Here is a 7,478-nt window from a genome sequence, read left to right as displayed (position 1 = left end):
TCCTCTTCTTGCATAACTGTCTTTACATGAGACAGTTGTCCCCTCGAATCACTATCATTCACCCTCTCAAGGGGCTTGTGCCTTCCCTATAAAGCATCAGAACCACGCGAGGCACTTGATGGCCCCCTCGAATTAGGCACTTCCAAAGGGTTGCCTTGGCTGTCCATTGTGTTAAGTGTGCTAGAAGCGGGGTGTCCAATACATAGGTTTGTTTCCCCACTAAGAAGAGGGAAATAACCGTGCTTTGATACCAATGAAACCGATCCCGTCAAATGGGAATAGACTCCGTTGGACACCCACATGCGTAAATAGCACAACTTAAATATCATAATATGAATGGACAACTCAATAACAACTGAAAACTAAAATGAAATGAAATGATGATCAATGGACACCAGCACTGGGGCCGGCCGACCCCCCCTCAATATATGATATATTATTGGGAGTATTTAAGTGATACAATGCTCCATGGGTTCAATGAACCAGATGATGTCCATGTACAACTGAGATGAATACAGTTACCAAACAAGAGACTTGAAGTAGATGTTCGAAGGAGAGCGATCCACTGGAAGATATCTAATCTCTACAGTCCTGTGCCTTCATTGGAATCCGCAGAGAGCGCCCCACTGGTGTTGCAGGACCACGCACAAACAGGCGCTCCCGCACAGTCACTGAAGGCAAGAGGATGGTGGCCTGCTCTGCAGCCGCCTGGCAGAGCAAGATGAAAGGAGAGTTGTGAGCAAGATGAAAGGAGAGTTGTGTGCAAGAGCAAGCAAACTCGCCTGTGGGCCAGTGTCGAAAATCAGAACTTGGGTGCAGCCGTCCTGCGGGTAAACGATGGAGAGGTCGCTTGGCGGCCAAATGCGAGAAGGTGGCCATGCACAGCTGCCTATATACAAGAGGAGGATCACTCTTGACTTGCATGGAGGGGCCCACGACCAACACCTGGCCCGCCCACCTTGATTGCACGGAAGGGGCCAGCTCCAACGTTCCCAAGGGGGGTGGGTAGGTGGCCATGCACCCACCCCCACACACAAGATTAAGGGAGGAGTTCTCTCCCCACCATGGTCCATTCGTGGGTGCCCAAAATAGGTGCCCACCCTTCTAAAGACACCATGAGATATTGGGAAGGGTGCCCACTTATTAATGAGTGTGAAACTGCAACCTTATAAAAACAAAGGTTAAAAAGAATGCTATGAAATAAACAAATGCAATACACTTACCACCTGTTCACATGCAACAAAACTCGTCAGTAGACAGAGCAAAATTCACGACTCACTGGCAGGCATCCCCGCTCAGTAAGTGGCACATCAAACAGGCAAACACAAAAATACACGTCATGTGAAGACAGTTCCAAGCATGCAAACATGAATGCATGTGCAAACAGTCTCATGGACATATCTCCCGTTCATGGAACAAGTACTAAACATTTCTGTCAGGCACAATAATGGCACGACAGTAAGTATAAATCTCGGTCTTCCTATGGAGCGACAGTCCCATAGGTAAGACACAGATCCAGATCCAGGCACGAGTCTCTCTATGGAGTGACAGTCCCATAGGCAAGACACGGCACAAATACTGTTCTATCCATGGCGTGACAATCCCATGGATAGAACACAGTCCAGGTCATACACAGGTGGCACCAGTCTGGCTCCCGTCCATACAACACCATCCTGCTCTAACACACGGGTGGCGCCAGTCTGGCTCCCGTCCATGTTATGCAAAAATACTGGCCCCTTCACATGAGACACCGGCCTGGCCTCAAGTGAACGAGACACAAATCTGGAGATGGACCAAATGGTCGGCCAATTGGTGACAACCTGAGGACGGGATGTCTGAAGAATATTTCCTTAGCACATCCAAACATGGAAATATTAGTCTGCATTTAGTGTTTGACACTATACTAAAGCTTATGTAAGCCAACCATCTGGCCTCTAAACCACGCTTTGCTGGGCGTCCACGCTGCTCAGCCATGCAACTCGTCATAGAGGGCCTTATAACATAGAGCAATTTGCTAGATGTGTAATGACAAGGAGAGGGTGGAGCATTGATTTTTAACAAGACGTAATGGCCCTACTCACCAGGGAACACAATATGCAGGTGGTCTCGAAGATGGGCATAGGTTGGTGTGCTACCAGCGATCCTGCACACATGGGTGATGGCTTCAAGTGAAGACATAGATGTCAAGAGGTGGAGTCTTCCCTCATTCGCTAATGAAGTGCAAACCAAGATTGTACTGGGACATAGAGAAAGGCGGGGTGACAAGGGGGAGGGTTCCAGAGGGCGAGGACAGGCCTAGCAGCAGGTCGGGGATTGACAGTACAGGTTGGCATAAGGAATGGTGGGCCCAGCGGCAGACAGCTGGCAGTTGGCACAGGCCTGGTGGCAAGAAAACCGGCAGCAAAGAGTCCGCATGACAGCTAGATAAGGGGGAGCCTCACAGGGGACACTGAACAATGGGGGGGAGATGAAGGATGCCAGAAGGCAGATTGGGTGGGGAGCCATGCAGCATGCGTCAGGGGGTCTCCTGCTTCTCTGGTTATTCAATTAGTGCTTTGAGGTGTTCGGATAGAGGTGACTTGCATGGCCTCTTATGACTCTCTCCACATCAAAATGACTAAGATTATTCAATAGATCAAAATCAGGGGTTTTGTACGGTGTCAGTTTTTGAACTCATGCTTGGTTTTCCATTCCCATTGTTTGATATTGTAATAGATGAAGTCTGCACTTCAACAAATGCTTTCTTTTTGCAGGTTACTTTGTTTGTTGTTCATTGTGCAGGCTGCTTCTATTTCTTGCTTGCAACATGGTACCCAAAAGATAAGGATGATAACACCTGGATCGGATCTGTGCTTCCTGGTTTCAGAGAGGAGAGCCCGTGAATTTGCTACATTTATTCTATGTACTGGTCGATAACAACTTTGACATCAGTTGGCTATGGTGACATTCATGCCCAAAATTACACGGAGATGGTGTTTGAGACTTTCCACATGTTTTTCAACCTAGGGCTCACAGCCTACTTGATAGGCAATATGACCAACCTGGTCGTGCATGTGACATGTGACAAGCTGTACCCGGAAATTTGTAAGACATGGATTGCAATAAAGTCAATGACTCAAGAAGAAGCATATTTTGTGCCATGTTGTAACCACAAACCAAACGTGTCTGATGCCCAGTTATGTTGCTACAGAGAGACTCTGTTCAAGGCATTACAAACTTTGCAGAACGGAATCGGTTGCCACAAAGACTGCATGATCAAATGTTAGACCACATACGGCTGAAGTTCAGAACCGAGAGCCTGAAGCATGAGGAGATCATGCCTGGTTTACCGAAAGCAATTCGTTCTAGTATTGCACAGCATTTGTTTCTCCCGACAGTGGAGAGGGTCTATCTGTTTCAAGGAACTTCGTATGACTTCCTTTTACAGCTTGTATGTTGCTCAAACCCAGGAGCTCTGCTCTGCACTTCACACGGGATTGATAGTAGAACTTTTTCTTGCTTCAACTCATTTGATTGACATTTTCAGGGTTGTTCTTTGTCATGCTAAATCACTCTGGTGGTGATTTAAGGTTACAGAAATGAAGGCAGAATACTTTCCACCAAGAGAGGATGTCATCCTACAAAACGAGGCTCCCACTGAGTTTTACATTGTAGTATCAGGAGCAGTGGTAAAACAGATTTCTTTTGCTTCATTCCTTCCTTTGAACTCCACCTCTTCCACTGGGCTCTAGCCCAAGTGGTGGCTGCCGTGTATTAGTTCCCAGGTTCAAAATTTCGCATCATAGCCTAAGCTCATTTATTTTTCTGTTGATTGGCAGGACTTGTACACATGCGATAATGGCACGGAAGAGGTATGAGCTTCCCATCATATGTTTTCTCTGCTGAAAATTAAAACTGTTTAGTAAAGCTACAGCACAGAAAGAGGGAGCACAGTGTCTTAATAGCCATGACTTCCTTCAAAATTGGTCTCAGCTCGCCTTACCTTGCATGCAGATCTATTTTAGGTCTGTGAACAAAACATTCTGTTGCCTTTTTAGCCTACCTGCAAATAAAAGCACGTGTTGATTTTCTTGAGACAGTGCTGTGAATCCACTCACACTTCTCACATAGTAGATGCCTTGAAACCTTTCTTCCTCATATACCATTTTGCCATTGAGCTTTAGCCCCCCACTTGTATTTATCCAAATCATCCTGATGTGAAAATGCTCCATTGGTTGCTGGACATTGTCACATCTGGTGTTGCTCTCAGGTTACTCTTCATACACATGCCAGAGATGAATCTGCTGCAACCTCATGCCTGCCCTTCCCGGTGGTGTTGTCGGCGAGATAGGAGTATTGTGCTTCAGGCCGCAGCCCTTCACAATACGCACCAAAAAGCTTTCACAACTATTACGAATCAATCGGATCACTTTCATGAACATAGTGCAAGCCAACATGGTGGATGGACAGATTATGGCGGACAACCTTTTTCAGGTTCCAAAATCTATTCTCATTGAGGTGGTCACAACACTGACTTGGCTTTGCTACTTGCCAAACACTAATATTGATTTGACTTTTAATGACAGCACATGAAAGAATCCAAAAGTGCACACATTTTAGAGCTTGCAAAGGCGATAGAGGAAACAATCCCTCCCGGAAGAGGGGGCATAATGTTGAGTCTTCTACATGCTGCATCAGTAGGAAGCAGTGAGTTGATGCTTGAGCTTCTGATGCAAGGGATGGATCCAAACACAGCAGATCATAGTGGGCGGACACCTCTGGTAAAGTTGTGTGTGATGCTTTCTAAGAGCTTATAAAACTGTCAAGTGCTGCATTGCTTAGTTTGAGAAGCGACATATTCCTTCAAATGTATTCAGCACTTAGCAGCAGCCAATGGGCATATGGACTGCATTCAAATTCTCCTTGAATATGGTGCTGATCCAAACATTCCAGGCAACACTCTCTCTCTCTCTGATGGACAGGAAAGATTTTTTAGGTACCAGAGAGTTTTTGCCCACTGATTAAGATAGATCTTTGTGCAGACAATGAGGGCAATGTTCCCTTATGGGAAGCCATAAAGGCACGCCATGGGTTGGTGGCTCAACTGCTACGGGAGAACAATGCAACTTTGAACTCAGAAGTAGTGGGGGAGCTCTTATGTAGCAGTGTCCAGAAAAGCGACACTGAGGTTTTGCAGCATTTGCTCAATTATGGAGAAAATATCAATTCCACAGACTTGTCAGTGTCCAGAAAAGCGACACTGAGGTTTTGCAGCATTTGCTCAATTATGGAGAAAATATCAATTCCACAGACTTGTCTCCATCCAAAAGCTTGGATAAGCAATCCATGTCAAAGGAAGAACACCACAGGGGACAACACTCTGCAGCCAACCTACAAGAAAAATGTCATGGCTTCCCCGCTCCTGAACGAAATATTTCCACCAAGTTTTCAGGAAAGGGGACCAAAGTAATGAATTTTGAGGAGTCCCTGTTCAGTGTTGTCTCTGCACCATTCCTGCATAACAGAGTCTCCAATCTGGCACAGATTTTTTACCCAAGGAGAGTTACAATCTTCAAACACCATCCCACAAGCAGAGAAGCAACAGAGGCATGTGGAAAACTGATTGCCTTGCCGAGGTCATCTGAAGAGCTAATGAAGGTCGCAGGTATTATTGAATGAGACTGAAAATGCATGCATTTATCCGCCTTGAACCACGTGCCCCCCCTGCCCCCCCCCCCCCCCCCCCAAACACTCTCTCTCTCTCTCTCTCTCTCTCACACACACACACACACACACACATTCCCATGTACTCTCTTACCCACCACACCACTGTGCTCACGTGCACACACATAAAAACATGTCAGGCATTGATGAGGCATTGTCCTTAATTGTGCAGGCCAAAAATTTGAAATAAAGCCAAAGAAACTGTTCTCTGCAGATGCTGCAGAAATCGATAATTTGAGTGTCATACGAGACAACGACCATCTCTATTTCGTAGACCAGCAACTTAGCAAGAGCTTTTGTCCATATAAAACACACAATGAAAGCAATTACCTGACAAGTAACACTGGAGCTTGCAAGCCTAAAAGAGGGTGCCAAATCTGTTCATATTGATACCCCAATTTAACCAAGCAGATTTCAAATTCAAGAAAAACCACCACCACACCAAAGTTCACTACCATAAAAAGAGTGCCAGTACAACCAATTTTCATGTGTCTAAACCTTTCTGCAAAGAAGAAGGCTAGCTTGATGTATTTTCTTGAGTTAACCTAAAATAAGGATTCTCCTTACCTCTTGAAACACGTTTGATCATCTTATTGGGGCTGGTTGCTAGACTCAAAATCATCATCACAAATGCTTGCTTGGATGCCTATGCAGCTGAACGACTCACGTAATCATCATTTATAGAAGTTTTGGTACCCATAGAGAGATACTATGCACCCACACCAAGAATGGAGATTAACATTCTCTTTAGGACTTGATGAGTAACCCCACAAGGCTTGCTTGGACAATGAAATACTTTGCAAATCTTAGTTACATGACATTATAGAAATCACTGAACACAAAGCTGAACTGTTATTTCATTCGATTTCTCATAGCACAAAACGTTCACAGATTACACAAAATGTTTAACCATCAAAAAAAAAATTAAGTGATCCACACCTATTTAGCTATAGCCTTACTTACTAGGAGGTAAATATCTATTGGGGGTAGTGTGATAAATTAAATGATTTAATCCATTAAAAAGGAAAGAAAATTCTTATTGGGGGTAACTGAACATACTTCTTTGCACAAGAGAGAGAAAGGAGAAGAGAGAAGACTATGCAAGGGTCGGTTCGAGAACTAGCCAATCTTAATAAGAGTTAACTCCTCTATGTGAGATCGCTAGGGGCTCACTCAACTACCACTTGTGTCACTTAAGTGGAGCTTTCACAAGCTAGGTAGTGAGCAAAGAGAAAGGGAGCTATGGAAAGCTCAACCTTTACTCCATGCCTTCATATGTGCAAGAGTGAAGAAGTGGGAGAAGACAAGAAGAGAGAAGAAGTAAGCCAAGAAGCCATCACCTACATGTATACACCAACAATCAAGAAACCTACATAAGCTTACCACCATAACAACAAGAGAGAGAGAGGGAGAGAGAGAGAGAGAGAGAGCTCAAATGTGATAATGGGATTGTCCTTTTTCATATCTGATAAGTCACTTATATACAAGAGCTCTCTTTTTACAATGAGAGGCCGCCCATTTTACAATTAGGGATGTAAAATTGATTTCGTACACTTGGGTTTATTCTTATGGTCGGTATTACACAAGTCGTAAGCTCGGTCATCCCATATATCTTTTACATGAAACGCTTAGCACGCTTATATAAAAATAAGTTACATGAAGTGTAATCATGCTTCAAAACAATGCTAACCAATGTGGTTAACATACTCCCCTCCCTATTTTAGATCCGTCCTCGGAGCTGGTAAGTATAATCAGCAATAGTAGATGGAATATGT

General features: G+C 44.5%; 1 pseudogene across 1 annotated transcript; it reads left to right on the top strand.

The window, feature by feature from the left end:
* Nucleotides 1-2,575: 2,575 nt before the first annotated feature.
* Nucleotides 2,576-5,658, top strand: LOC147630739 (potassium channel AKT1-like; annotated as a pseudogene). The gene is made up of 8 exons (XR_015267710.1): nucleotides 2,576-3,084; nucleotides 3,191-3,430; nucleotides 3,570-3,668; nucleotides 3,819-3,853; nucleotides 4,290-4,473; nucleotides 4,566-4,760; nucleotides 4,857-4,932; nucleotides 5,022-5,658. The product of XR_015267710.1 is annotated as a potassium channel AKT1-like (transcript).
* Nucleotides 5,659-7,478: the final 1,820 nt, after the last annotated feature.

The sequence above is a fragment of the Cibotium barometz genome, chromosome 16 (genome assembly GCF_041138505.1).
Source record: "Cibotium barometz isolate CiBa-2024 chromosome 16, ASM4113850v1, whole genome shotgun sequence".
Taxonomy (NCBI): Eukaryota; Viridiplantae; Streptophyta; class Polypodiopsida; order Cyatheales; family Cibotiaceae; genus Cibotium; species Cibotium barometz.
Note: the sequence above shows the minus strand (reverse complement) of the source record. Positions and strands in the feature narration are given on the sequence as shown.